The sequence below is a fragment of the Pelodiscus sinensis genome, chromosome 30 (assembly GCF_052426305.1).
Source record: "Pelodiscus sinensis isolate ZL-2025 chromosome 30, ASM5242630v1, whole genome shotgun sequence".
Taxonomy (NCBI): Eukaryota; Metazoa; Chordata; order Testudines; family Trionychidae; genus Pelodiscus; species Pelodiscus sinensis.
Genome location: NC_143081.1, coordinates 12,442,945 through 12,458,198, shown reverse-complemented (window position 1 = coordinate 12,458,198; position 15,254 = coordinate 12,442,945). Strand labels below are relative to the sequence as shown.

The 15,254-nt window shown below is 49.2% G+C and overlaps 1 pseudogene; it reads right to left on the bottom strand.

Moving 5' to 3' along the window:
• Positions 1–13,887: 13,887 nt before the first annotated feature.
• LOC142821167 (olfactory receptor 11A1-like) lies at positions 13,888–14,868 on the bottom strand (annotated as a pseudogene).
• Between the last annotated feature and the right edge of the window lie 386 nt (positions 14,869–15,254).

The window sequence follows — 15,254 nt, the reverse complement described above, 5'->3', positions numbered from 1 at the left end:
AGCAAAAGCAAAAGTGTAGGTTAATGCTATAGACAACATGTATTCCCCAGTCCTGCCAGTACATTATTTAGCATGCTGGCCAGCAGTCTGGCTTAGTTCCAGCTCACACCAGGTCTGGCTCTTTATCTGAGGCAGCAGCACAGGGTGCTAGGCAGCTGGTCAGAGAGGGGAGATGTTTTTTAAACCCTTCCAGCCCAGCTCCAGCCTGATAAAGAGGCAGCAGTGTGGAATGGCAAGAGGCCTGAAACAACAGGGTGATTTGGAAATCCATGAATGAATATCCAGGCAGAGTAAAGTGTTCTCCAAGAGGTTTCTGGGTGTTGCCTTTTAGGATATCTGATTTCTGTCCATTGACTCTTGTAAATCTATTCACTGTTTTTTTACTCCTCCCTCTCGCCTCCCCCCCCCCCCCCGCCCGCCTTTCCTTATTTATTCTTGGATCTGGACTTTTAATAATCCGGTGATCTAAAGAAGTGGATTTTGCCCACCAAAGCTCATGATACTGTCCATATGTTTTGTTAGGCTTTAAAGTGCTACTAGACTATTGGTTGTTTTTTAAATAGGTGCACACTAACTTGGCTACCCCTCTGAAGATCTTAAAAGACGACAACAAAAACTACATGGTGTTTCCTGCTTAAGAATAATATTAGGTGAAATCCTGGTTCCATTAAAATCTATGATACAACTCCCTCCGACCACAGTAAAGCCAGGATGTCACACACTCGATTTTACTGTTACAGCATATTTGATAAATTCACCTTAACATGTTCATACCTGTTTAATCAACTGTATTTCTTGTGAAAGAGATTTGCCATAGCATCTTAGAAAACTCATAAGTAAATTCTTAAATTATTGAATGATAGTATTGTTGTGGCAACAAGTAGTTGAGAAGACGATTTAACCATCTTGTTTGCACACCCTTAGCTTTCTTTAAAGACTTACCCTTTCCGAGGCTGTACTGCCCTATGAACCAGGAATATTTTGGGGCATGTCAAGAGAAGACTACTTTTTTGTTTTGGCTCCCACTTGTGGGTCGCATGTTGAGCCTCACATAAACCCAAACTGCACCACAGGCTGCAAATAAACAGGTCGGCCCACGGGTGGCATGATGAGTAGCCTTGTGTTGGACCATTCATATACTGATGCACAATGCCTTCCTCTCCCAGCCACCCCTGCCCAACCTGTATGTCCGGATAAGAGCTCTCTAACTTCCAGACACTTTAGTCGAGGAAGGAAATTGAAGTTATCCAACATAACCTGCCCATTCTCCGGCTCTGAATCAGCCCATCCTTAGCTTTCTGTAATCGCTGTTTATCTTTCAAACCCAGAACTGAATAAAATCAGACGCCTGCAACAGATTAACAGTCCCGTTCACAGTTCCCAAGGTACTGCTGTTGCAACACAACAGGCTTTAATTATTTATTCAAATCAATAAAAAACGTTTCTTTCTGTTCAAACACACAAAATCAACGTACCCTTCCTCTATTTACAAAGTAGTTTCTTTTAAAAAGGAAATCAAAACATTTATCCTCCTTCAGTAACTGAACACGGCCTTGAGTCTCTGTATTGCATAGAGGATTTTGTTTTCTTTTTGTTGGACTGCCCTTTGTTATTTAACACAAAGACACTTGCGTGATAGTTTCTGATAAAGGCTCTATAGTTTTAGCAAGTTTCTTCATCGTCTCCTCCCTAACCAGACCCAGAAATGGCAAACAATTCCTGCAAGTGTCAGGAGTCAGCTTTTGCTACAAAGAACACTGGCATGAATATGGCAGAATACGAAGCACCTGTTGTGTTACAGTAAGTGAACTAGCTGCGAACATCTCTCTGCTCACGTTTGGTCACTTTTAAACACCCCCAAAGCACAGGGGTTAACCTCCCGATCGTGTCCATCATCTATCAAATCCTTGGCTCCCGCTTTCATATGAAAAACATCCAGCATCTCAGCTGGATCGGGAGAAGCATGTGTGCAACACGGATTACTCTGCCCCAATTGTTTCTCTTCCCAAATGCCACAACATGCGAAAGAAAATACACAGGCCATAGCAACTATGAATATTTATTTTTTCTCCCACCCACCCTCCCCCCATTTCCGTAAAACTGACCCCTGTGGGTCCCCATGCGTTTTGCAGGGACAGCTGTCCCTCGCCTCTGTCTGGGCAGAGTAAGTTCGTTTCCGGTCAGGTTAAACCCGGCACTTAGCCTCCTCTCGTGGCTGAGTCTGCAGACAAGAAGGTGTGGAGCAGAATGGGACAGTCAGACCAGGTGTTGGTGAGGCTGGAGGAGCTCTGCTCCCAGACACAGCACACGGGCAGCCCGGCTATTGCCGCGAGGAGCGGCAGCGAGATGGTTCTCGCCCCTCGGGCTCAGGAGTTCTCCGGGTGGCGCAGCTTTCCCAGCCTGTCCCCTCTCTTCTCTTTCTTCATGCCATCCAGCCACTCTGTGCACCTGCGCACCAGCTCCTGGTCCACGACCCCCGGCGCCGGATCCTCGTCATAGTCCTCGTCGTCGTACCGGTCCTGGTCATTCAGGAGTGAGATCTTTATACAGGACGAGAGGTCCAGGCCGGCTCTGCTCTGGGAGCCCGGCAGGAGCCTGGTGCCGACGACGGGGTTCGTACACCCACACTTGTTCTGCAGGTGGCGGCGCAGCAGCAGCGAGGTCGCGTCATCTGATAGCTTAATTTCATACTTGGTTGTGGGGACTGCAGCCTCCGGCTCCGGCCTCGCCACCATGCCTGGGTTCCTGACGGCGCGACCACGGCTACGTGTTGGGCACGACTTCCGTGGTTGCTGCGGCGGCTGCGGCTGTAGCTGTTGCTGCCGAGAGGTGCAGAGGTGGGAGTTGAGCAAGGGGCCAGTCCCGGCCTGCGGCGCCCTCCGCGGGTTCCTCTCTCTGGGTGGCGGTTCTGAACCCTCAGGCCCTACCTGCTGCTTAGGCTGTGCCCGGGTGGTGGTGGGGCCAGTGGCCGCAGCAGAGGGAGGCTGGATGGATGGTAGGGGCATGGCGCTGCTCCGTGACTCCTCTGCTCCGCCTGCTGACTCAGCAGCCAGCTTCGCCTGGGGCTGGCGGATCCGCTCTCTCTCCAGGCTTAAGTAGCCCTCCGGCAGAAGAAAAAAGCACTGCTGTAACCGGCGGCGGCAGCAGGGTTGAGCCGGAGGAGTGGGTGTCGGGGGGGGAGCAGGTGGCTGGGAGGGCTGCGACGTCACCACCTGGGAGGGCTGCTGCGGTGTCCCCTGTGCGGGAGTTGGAACGCCGCTGGAGAAGAGGCGGGAGTCGGGCCAGGGACCAGGCCCTGCCTGGGGCGCCCACCGCACCTTCCTCTCTCTGGGCGGCGGTGCTAAATTCATAGGCACCTCCTCTTTAGGCTGCTCACGGATGGCAGCGGCAGCGGCGGGAGGCTGGATGGGTGGGAGGGGCGTGGTGGTGCCGCCTGACCCCTCTGCTTCCCCTGCCAGCTCAGCGTCCAGCGTCGCCCGGGGCCGGCGGAACTCATCTTTCCACGGGCTTGAGATTCCCTCCAATACGGGAGAACAGCGCTGCTGCAACCGGCGGTGGCCCCGGCGCCATGAGTTGGAGGGGCGACGGCCGCAGGGCTGAGCCGGAGGAGTGGGCGTGGGGGCAGGAGGAGCGGGTGGTGGGGCCAGAGAAGCACTCACACGGGAGAGCGGTGATATCCCCCGGGAGGGCTGGGACACCACCACCCAGGAGACCTGCGATGTCCCGTGACAGGGCTGTGACACTGTCACCTGGGTGGCCTCTGGCACTGTCACCTGGGTGGCCTCCGGCACTGTCACCCGGGTGGCCTCCGGCACTGTCACCCGGGTGGGCTGTGGCACTGTCACCCGGGAGAGCTGCGATGTCCTCTCGGAGCGCTGTTTTGATGTCGTCACCCGGGAGGGCTCTTGCGACGTCACTGGAGAGGGCTGTGACATACCCCGGAAGGGCTGCGACGCTACCACCTGGGAGGGTTGCAATGCCACCACCCGGGAGAGCTGCGATGTCCCCCGTGCTGGAGTTTGAAGACCGCTGAAAAAGAGGGGATGGGTTAAAATCGCATTCCAAGAAGAGACAAGTCTGACAGAGCAGGAGATGTCAGTAGATAATCCCGGAAACATTCACAAAAACAAACACTAGAGGCAGTTTGAGCAAGGCTGGAGCATTTACAGCTCTGAAATGGGAGAGGGACTCGTAGTTTAGCTGCTAATACTCTGGCACCGACCAGTATTTTCACACCCTAGGCACATACTACTGCTCTGCTACTGCACTCCTTGGTGCATTGGGGAACTGTTCTTAACATTTTAAAACAGTCATTTACACTCAGCATCTTTTGATTGTGATTAGTCCATGTGGCTATGTCGACACTGCCAGGTTATTTAGAAATAAGTTATTTCCAAATCTCTCCTGTTTGTGAGGAAGAATAACTCGTAACTATTTTGAAATAATGGGGGTATTTTGAAATAAGCTTATTTCATAACAGGCTTGGTAGTGTGGATGCTGCCTTGTTATTTTGAAATACCGCCCCAGAGTAGACATGAAAAGGACACAGATTTTATTGTTCAGTTTTTTAAAAGAGAAATGGTTTCCTCAACTATTCAGTCACCTTTCTCTCTTGCCATCTCCTGGAAGCACTCCTCACTCTTGCAGGAGCTGTTTCTAAAACTTAGCAATTATCTTCAGTTCACCCTCTTTGATAAAACTTCGTGAACTAGTTGAAGACATTTGGAACCTACTCCATTTAAAGCAGCTACATGTAAGAGAGACCGAAGAAGAGAGTCAGACATTTCTTCCAAGGTCAATGGAACTGGAAATGGTGTTACTTTTTCAGCACCTCATTCACACCTCCTTCTACCCGTAACCAGCAGCCTCTTTTAAAGTATCAGAAGGGTAGCCGTGTTAGTCTGAATCTGCAAAAGCGACGAGGAGTCCTGTGGCACCTTATAGACTAACTGAAGTGTAGGAGCATAAGCTTTCGTGGGCAAAGACCCACTTCGTCAGACGCATGCCTCTGACGAAGTGGGTCTTTGCCCACGAAAGCTTATGCTCCTACACTTCAGTTAGTCTATAAGGTGCCACAGGACTCCTCGTCGCTTTTGCAGCCTCTTTTAAAGACTCTCTCAAGATCTGCTTCCTTTTGTTCCTGAATCTTAGCCTCTACCAATTAAACACGTTAGAGGGAGCTGCCACGTGCTGTGTAGCTGTGACATCAAAAAGGCTCAATGCACCAATCAAAATGAGATTTTGGAGAAGGGATAACTCACATCGCGACTTTCACAGCAAAATATTATTCATTAAGCTAGCTTTCCCTCAAGAATTCCCCGGGCCAGATTGAAAGGATTGCTGGGCCAGATTTTGCCTGCCCCTGGGCTAAGGAGTTGCTCCTCTTAATAGATTTATACGTCATAAAATACCAATAAAATTGCCTGCTCCAGCTATTACTGGGGTTGCTAGGGGTCCGGTTTTGAACCAGATAGTCCAGTATTTGAGCTGTTTGGGAAACAAATTGAGAAGATATAGATGAGAAAATATCACATGTCTGGTATTTTCTACAGGAGATGTCATGGAGATTGTGATGTCATGTCAAGTGTGTCGGGGATTTTTGTTGAAACCATGTGGCACGCCCTAGCTATTGCACAGCAGAGCCCTGCTTGTCATGACAAATTGGGACCAGCACCCAACCAGATGATCAAAAATTCAGATAGTCAGGGGAGTAGGGAAGTGTGAGGCCGCAGCGCCATCTAGTGGCCATGGGAGGATGCCTGCTGCTGGTCCTGCATGCGCTGGTCATTAGGTCAACATGGAAAGCTGCACAATGGAAGGCTGGAAAAATGGGGATCTACAGCAGCACATCATCTGTAAGGACTCCAGATAATAGGGCACCTCGTATTATACACTCCTGGCAGTGACACACACACACACACACACACACACACACACACACACACACACACACACACACACACACACACACACAGATCCTCAACTTCCTTAGCCACAGGGCAGATAGTCGGGTGTAACAATCCACCCCTGACAGAATCAGGAACTGCTCAGACCCAACCAATGCAGAGAAGCAGAACAATTCCCCAAGCAGATGGTACATTCTGGCTCCTTTGCTGGGTCCCAAAGAGAACAAAGTCCTGAGTCTTCTCCCTATCACTCTCTCATCCACTCAACAGTGAGACTCTGGCCGGGCAGGAAGCTATGGGAAAGGGGAAACAAACGACACAAATTCCACTGTCCCCAGTGGTGAGGAACAAAAAGCCTCGGTGGGAAAATAATAGTTCCAATTTTAGTGTTTCCCACAACTTGCATTTGGCCAGCACCAGATAGGTCAGGCAGCATCAGCCCCAAATCGATCCCAGGCTCTTACCTTCTCTGCAGAGATGTGTCTCTTTTTTCAGCATTGGATTTGAAGGAAAGTCCAATAAAATTCCTTCTTGTGTCCATGTTCGAGGCCTGAGAGCGCTCTAGGGAAGAGCAAACCTCGAGATGACTCCCGGTTGCAAAGCTACGGGAGTCTGAAATTGCCCCAGCCCTGCATCCTGTCCAGCCTGGCCGTTGTCATGGACTCTCTATGAGTTCACCACCTCTCAACACCCTTTAACCAATCAGCGGAGATGCCGAAAAAGGCCTTGTGATGTCACTGCCACACCCTGTCCTGCCCCTGGCCAGCCCCTCTGCATATTTGAGCCTCTCCCCCTGCATTACCCCTACTCACTCAATGTTAGTTCTAGGAATCAAGCAGCTGCACATGGAATCATCAGAGGCTGCTCAGTGCCACGTGTGCTTTGCAGATTGTAAGGCCAGAAAAGACCAATCCCCTAACCCCAGGGTGGATATTAATTTTCACCGTAGGGGGGGGTCACTTCAGGAATCTTGATATGTGGTCACAGGCTGGTTTTGGGCCTCCTGGAAGGTGCAGGGCCTCAGAGCTACACCGAGGGTATGTCTACACTACCCCCCTAGCGGGGTAATACAGGCATACCGAACTTGCTAATGAAGCCCGGGATTTGAATTTCCCGGGCTTCATTAGCATAAAGCCGGCGCCGCCATTTTTAAAAGCCGGCTAGTGCGAACCCCGTGCCGCGCGGCTACACGCGGCACGGACTAGATAGTTCGGATTAGAAGCCTAATCCGAACTATCTGTACGCCTCGTGGAAATGGCCGCCCTTGAAAGGAGAATGCCTGCTCTCCTGATAAAAGGACAAACTGTTTGGGTTTGGGGTTATTTTGCTGAACTTCTTTTCCCTGTCCTTTTCTGTTTCTTTGGTTTGCTCTCATCATTTATTTTACTCCCACCACAGCAGAACATTTTCTGTGATCCAAGATTCAGTAAACTGCGAGGCCCCAAATGCATTTGCAGGAGAGTTGTGGGCTTTTCTCAAATGCCACTAAGTAAATAAGGATTCCTTCTTTTCTGTATGAACTTTTTTGGGATCCTGACAACAGAGGCGTGTTTGGATTGCCAAGTACTCAAAGAACATGGCATAGGTCATAACTGTGTAGTGCTATGATGCAACAACCCACAATATCTAGTGTCACACCACTGCTATTCCGAAATAAGCATTATTCTTCATGGAATGAGATTTACAGTTTTTTTAAATAAGCCATCCGTTATTTTGAAATTATTTTGAAATTATTTCAAAATAATGGAATAGTTGTGCAGATGCGCACATTGTTAATTCGAAATAACGTCGGCTATTTTGAAATTACTGTGCTGTGTAAATGCACCCAAAGAGTTTACAAATAGCTAATAAGCTTTACCAAAGGTCCATCTAGCCCAGTAGCCTGTCTGCCGACAGCGGCCAACACTAGAGACCCTGGAGGGGATGGACCGAAACAATGACCAAGCCATTTGTCTCGTGCCATCCATCTCCAGCCTTCCAAAACAGAGGCCAGGGACACCACTCCTACCCCCTGGCTAATACCACTCCACGGACCCAACCTCCATGACTTTATCTAACTTCTCTTTAAACTCTGCTATAGTTCTAGCCTTCACAGCCTCCTGCAGCAAGGAGTTCCTCAGGTTGACTATTTGCTTTGTGAAGAAGAACTTTCTGTTATTAGTTTGAAGCCTTCTACCCATTCCTTTCATTTGGTGTCCTCTAGTCCTTCTATTATGGGAACTAATGAAGAACTTTTCTTTATGCACCCTCTCCACACCACTCATGCTTTTATAGACCTCTATCATATCCCCCCTCAGTCTCCTATTTTCTAAGCTGAGAAGTGCCAGTCTCCTTAGCCTCTCTTCATATGGGACCTGTTCCAAACCCCTGATCATTTTAGTTGCCCTCCCCTCTCCCACCTTCTTTTCCCAGTCTCCCCAAGTTTTGTTCAATAAAGAGAGTTTCTATTTTTGAACTCGTGTCCTTTATTTTGTACATCAGGAAGGGGGGCTAGGGAGAGGTAAGTGGAAGGAGGTGAGGGAGGAATGGGGTACGAGCCCCCGATGGGGAGGACTCGGGTGGCTTTGCGGGCTCCTCGGGGTGGAAGCTGTCCTGCAGCCCCCCGATTGACCCCTCCGGATGGCAGCCTGCGCCAAGTGCAGCCGGGCTGATGGCCGAGTGCTGTGATGTGCCCAGTGTGGGTACTCCAGGCAATCCAAGCCAGGACTTCTTTGCAAGCGGGGCACCCCTGAGAACTGTCTGTCCGGGGTGGGGGTCGAGTCCCTTTAAGCACAGCCCTCGGCTAGCCTGAGGCAGTTGCTCCACGCTCTAAGTCCTAATCTGATTCCCTGCCGGCACTGCTTCCGGCCATCCTTAACCCCGGTTCAGGGTCCACTCAGTGTGGACATTCTAGTTCGAATTAGCAAAATGCTAATTCGAACTAGTTTTTAAGTCTAGATGTTCTAATTCGAATTAGTGCTGTAATGTAGACATACCCTGAAGGATTACAGTCTTCTTATACGATGAATTTGGTTGTGGCTATTTCGGAGTCATATGTTATGGCCCCGCATGATTGGCGCACGCTATTACGCCTGCTACTTAGCCCGGCGCAGTATGCAGTTTGGGACACCGAGTATCGTGACGGTGTTACGTCGCAAGTTATGGATAATATTACCAATGGGGTAAACGTTGGCATAGATGAACTTATAGGGCAGGGCCAATATGCTACTCCCCAGGCTCAGGCTCAGATGAATTGCTTGGTATTTACGCAAGCCACGTCGCTGACCCTTCGAGCCTTACGACAGGTCCCTGATGCGGGCCGAAGGGACACATCTTTTGCTACGGTCCGCCAGGGCCCCCAGGAACCCTATGTGTCATTTTTGGATAGGCTCCACACCGCCATACAACAACAAATAGACTCAGAGGAGGCTCAGCACCTGTTGCTGTTTCAATTGGTTATCGAAAACGCTAATATAGACTGCAGGCAGGCTTTGGACCCTCTGCGTAACAAGGCGAAAACTCTTTCAGAACTGATCAAGGCATGTCAAAATGTTGGGTCTGAACAACATAAAGCTGAAATGTTAGCATCGGCGCTGGCACAGCAGCTGACTGTGGGCAAAGCGGCCATTCAATGCTTTTCATGTGGTAGGGAAGGACATGTAAAGAGTGATTGTCCCAGAAGGGGTGCTGGTGGGACCCAACCTAGATGTGAGACCCCTCCATCTCAACCGTGTACCAGATGCCGAAAGGGGTACCACTGGGGAAACCAGTGCCATTCTAAATTTGATGTACAGGGAAACCCACTTGCAGGGCTGCCGGGAAACGGCCGGAGGGGTGCGCGACCCGGCGCCCCGAGATTTATGAACAGGGCCGTGAACAAACCCTTTGTGGGGCACGTGGAGAATGTGCCGGGCCAGGCTCACGTCGCGCCGTCACCAGCCTCCACCCAGCCACCACGGGAAGCGCTGGGTTGGACTTGGTCACTGCCGGACCAACAGTCATTACAGACTCCAATGTACACTTAATACCTACCGGCATCTATGGGCCGTTGCCCGCGGACACCACAGCCCTCCTGCTGGGACGCTCCTCTACTTCCCGGAGCGGCTTGTTTGTGCTGCCTGGGGTTATTGATTCGGATTACACCGGCAAGATCAAAATCGTGGTCTGGACACCTTCTCCACCCTGCAGTGTACCCCAGGGCGAGCATATAGTGCAGCTCGTGTTGTTTCCCAGGGTGGTTGCAGGTGAAGAGACCCACAAAAGGACTGGGGGTTTCGGCAGTACGGGGTCACCGGCGATTTTCTGGGCCCATAAACTTTTACCAGGGCAACCTATGATAACTTGCTTGGTCAGTGGCCGGCCCTTCACCAGATTGGTTGATACGGGCGCTGATGTTACTATTATACAACAGTCTCAGTGGCCGTTGTAGTGGCCCCTGATCCGTGCCGTAGCTGCAGTGGCCGGCGTAGGAGGCATGCAGGTGCCTTGGCAAAGCGCACGTTCCCTCTTAATCGAGGGACCCGAAGGCAAGCAGAGCCTCTTGCGGCCTTATGTACTGGCGGTGCCTTGCACCTTATGGGGACGGGACCTTTTGTCCCAGTGGAACGTCACTCTCTCAACACATTTATAGCACGGGCCACTGATGTACAGCCTCATCTCAAACTGACTTGGAAAACCGACAAACCTGTTTGGGTTGATCAGTGGCCCCTGAAGGGTGAGAGGCTGTTGCAAGAGCAAAAACTTGTGAAGGAGCAATTGGCCTTGGGACACATTGTCCCTTCCACCAGCCCATGGAACACTCCTATTTTTACCATCCCCAAAAAATCGGGGAAGTGGAGATTGTTACAAGATCTCAGAGGGATTAATGCCGTTGTGGAGCAAATGGGGCCCCTTCAGCCGGGGGTCCCTTCTCCTTCCATGATACCTGAGCAGTGGTGTATGAAGGTGATTGACTTAAAGGACTGCTTTTTTACCATCCCACTCCATCCTGATGATTGTTCGCATTTTGCTTTTTCCGTACCCACGGTTAATAACGAGGGCCCGATGCAACGATATCGTTGGGTTGTTCTGCCCCAAGGCATGATGAATAGCCCCGCCATTTGCCAGATTGTGGTGGATTCAGCGCTGACCGAAGCCCGGACTTGCCACCAACAGGCCATTATATACCATTATATGGACGACATTCTTTTTGCCACCGCTGATCAAGCGGCCCTACAGGCTTTATATGAGTTGGCTTCTCGACTGTTGCGACGATATGGATTGTGTATCGCTGAGGAGAAAGTTCAAACTGTGCCCCCTTGGAGACATCTGGGGAGGAAACTTTATGAGTCTGAGATCCGCCCGCAGCCGTTGAAAATTTTGCCACGTCCATCACCACTTTAAATGATCTACAGAAACTTTTAGGTACTATCAATTGGATTCGGCCAACCTTGGGGGTCATTACAGAAGAATTGTCTCCATTGTTCCAACTTTTGAGGGGCGACTCTGATTTGTGCCTCTCTTTGAACCCAGAATTAGTCTGTGTCTCTGAGGTCTGTCCCAGGCAGCATTTCCCCAAAGATGCCCAGTTACTCACAGTCTCCTTCTGTGTGCTGGATGCAGAGTAGCTTCTAGTCACAAGTACAGCCAAAGGGCCTCCCATCTAGGGCAATTGGAAGCAGCCTGCTAGATCCCAGTTCCAAAGGCTCGCTGTCCCAGTCTGTAACTGCAACGTAACAGCTCCTGAACTGGATCAAACACCTCCACAGCAGCCTGGCTCCCTTTGTGCTCCAAAAACAGAAGGAAGAGTTCACAGACTGCTGAGTCTTCCTCTAGTCTGTATGGCTAGATTGCAGCATATAGGGTCTTCCCCAAAAATAAGCAGAGGCACCTTTAGTAAGGGGACTACACTTACATCACTTCTGCATTACAATTCTCTCCTTTAAAGTACTTTCAATTCCTTCTGGTTTGGTATCATCCTCAAACTCATAAGCGTATTCTGCGTTGTCTAAATCATTGATGATGATATTAAATTCTGCCAGACTCAGAACAGATCCCTGCAGAACCCCACTTGTTATGTTTTGTAGTATAACTGTGAACCATTAATTACTATCTGGAATGCTTATCCAATCAGTTATGTACCAACCTTACAGTTTGTGTATTTCCTTAGTTTATTAATGAGAAGATCATGCAAGTCTGTATCAAACAGTTTACTAAAGGCTAGAAATACCACATCTACAACTTTCCCCTTATCTACAAGGCTTTTTATCCTGTTAAAGGAAGCAATAAAATTGGTTTGACGTGATGTGTTCTTTATTTACCCCATTATCTTCTAAATGTTTGCAAATTGATCCCTGTGTGATTTGCTCCATTATCTTTCTCTGTACAGAAGCTTCAGTGGGTAGCCTAGTTAGTCTGTACAGGATAAACTTAAAAAACAACAAATAGTCTGGTGGCACTTTAAAGACTAACAAACCATGTAGATGGTATCATGAGCGTTTGTGGGCACAGTCTACTTCTTCAGATGGTCCTCTGAAGAAGTGGTCTGTGCCCATGAAAATTCATGATACCAGCTACATGTTTTGTTAGTCTTTTACAAAACCTAAAAACAACAATTAGAAATGAAGGGAAGAAACCTGAAAGAGTTGGTCTGTGCCATGGTTTCCAGCCCCCACCCCTACTGGTGGGGCCTCCTGGGGGAAGGGGCTGAGGTTGAGGTTGGAGAAAAAGTTGGGGGCGGAGAGGTCAGGGAGTGTAGGGGGCTCAGACAGTGCTAGGAGCAGGAGGACCTAGGATGGGCAAAATGGAGCAGAGGGCTGGCGGGGGGGGGATCTCAGACAGGGTTGAGAGGGCTGGAATCTGGAGGCCTGGGGTGGGAGGTCCAGGGCACAGGAGCCCCCTTTAAGAACCACTTACCTGCTCCATTGCAAAGCCCCATCCTCAGCTGGCCAGACTCAGTTGGTGCAATTGCCCCCTCTGGTTACCCTGCTCTCCCCTGCCCGCTTGCTTCCCGCAGTGGCCACACTCAGTAACACATCTCCTCTCTCCACCCCTCCCTCTACAAATTGTAGGGAAATAGTCCTATTGCTGGCACCTCCCATTTTCCAGGCAGAACCACAACCTGCCCTTGCTTTAGGTTAGGGTAAGAGGTAAGTGTATACCAAATTTGGTGGCACAAGCTCTTATCATTTTGGAGATGCTCCCGAATAAACAGACTCACAAGAGACACAGAGACAAATGCATATTATATATGTAGGTACATATATACACATGCACATGCACTCACATACATTTATATATATGTATTTATATATACACAGAGAGAGAAAGAGAGGGTATGTCTACACTACAAAGTTAGTTCGAACTAACAGACGTTAGTTCGAACTAACTTTCCTAGGTGCTACACTAGCGCTCCGTTAGTTCGAACTAGGTAAACCTCATTTTACGAGGACTAACGCCTAGTCTACATTGCCGTGAATTTGACATGTAAGGTAACATTTTGCGATACTCTTGGGCTATGTCTATACTGCAAGCGTCTTTCGAAAGAGAGCGTCTAGGCTGCACGTTGAACTTTCGAAAAAGCGGCTTGCTTTTTCGAAAGAAAGCATCCAGTGAGTCTGGATGCTCTCTTTCGAAGAAGCCCTTTTTATATTGAAGAACGCCTTCTTTCGAAAGAGGAACTTTCGAAAGAAGGCGTTCTTCCTCGTGAAATGAGGTTTACCGCCGTCGAAAGAAAAGCCGCGTTCTTTCGATTTAATTTCAAAAGAACGCGGCTGCAGTCTAGACGCAGGTGAGGTTTTTTCGAAAAAAGGCTACTTTTTTCGAAAAAACCCCTGAGTCAGGACACAGCCTTGGTGAACAACAGGAGTACTGAAATTGACTTCAGTGACCTTTAACAGGAACAGTCTTGGCAGTGTGGGCTCGAAGTTCAGAAAATCAACCTTACACAGCCACATTCAACCTAAACTCCAAATGTAGACCAGCCCTTAGAAACTGGAGCAGTTCATTTCTATTTTACTAACTGCTAAAATTTGTCCTTTCAGACTCTGTGCCTGTTTCTGAAAGCAACCAGATTCAGAACAATTTTTCTCAAAGACTCTTTGACCTCCTTGTTTCTCAGGCAGTAGATGACGGGGTTGATCATGGGATTCAGGACTGTGTAGAAGACCGAGAATATTTTGTGTAGCATTTTGGGAGTGTTGGTTGTTGGAACCACATAGACAGCAATTAGAGTCCCATAGAAAACTGACACCACAATGAGGTGGGAGGAGCAGGTGGAAAAGGTCTTTTGCCTCCCGGTGCTGGAAGGGATCCTCAGGATGGTGGTGATGATACAAATGTAGGACGTCAGAGTCAGTAGCAAGGGCACAAGAGCCCCTGTGGTAGCAACAATAAATGTCACCAGTTGCAGAGTCCGGGTGTCACTGCAGGACAGTTTTATCATGGGCGATAAATCACAAAAGAAATGGTCGATTTCTTTAGAATCACAGAACGATAATGAGAACACAAAGCTATTTACTATGGTGCCGAGCAGGAAGCCGCTTATCCAGGACCCTGCCACGAGCTGGGCACACACCCTGCCGTTCATCAGAACAGCATAACGGAGGGGATGGCATATTGCTAGATACCGATCATATGACATGGCCGTGAGCAGCAAAAGTTCTGTAGTTGCCATGATAGAGAACCAATAAAATTGCCCCAGGCAGCCCTTAACAGAGATGGTTCTGTCCCCAGTCAGGAGACTGGCCAGCAGCCGGGGCAGGAAGGTGAAGGTATAACTGATGTCCAGGAAAGACAAGTTCCCCAAGAAGAAGTACATGGGGGTGTGAAGGTGCTGATCAGCCACAACTAACACCACAATGAGGATGTTCCCACCCATTGTCACAATGTAGATGGCCAGAAACAGCAGGAAGAGGAGAGGCTGCAGTTCAGAGACCTCCCCAAATCCCAGGAGGATGAATTCCATGATGTGCGTTTGGTTTCCTCCTCCTTCTTTCTCCATACAACGTATCTAGAAATAGAAAATTAATCAATATTGGTGAAGTGCAGTTTTGTGCTGTCAGTTTCACCGAAAGAAACCTGGAGGAGGTAAATTCCCACTGCTGTGTCTCTCCACTGGAAGAATGAAGTTGTCAATGAACAGCGGAAGACTCATATCAGTAGGTGGAAGAATCTTCCGTAGGAATAAGAGATCCTCCGGAAAAGGGCTTTATTCCGGAGGATCGGGCCAGTCTAGATGCTTTTTTTCCGGCTTTTCCCCAAGCCGGAAAAAAAGCAGCAGACATATTTATTTAAATCCGCGGGGGATATTTAAATCCCCCACGGATTTCCCTATTCCCACTTTCAAATTTAGCATGCAAGAATACTTGCGCAAGAGGGCTTATCCCTGAG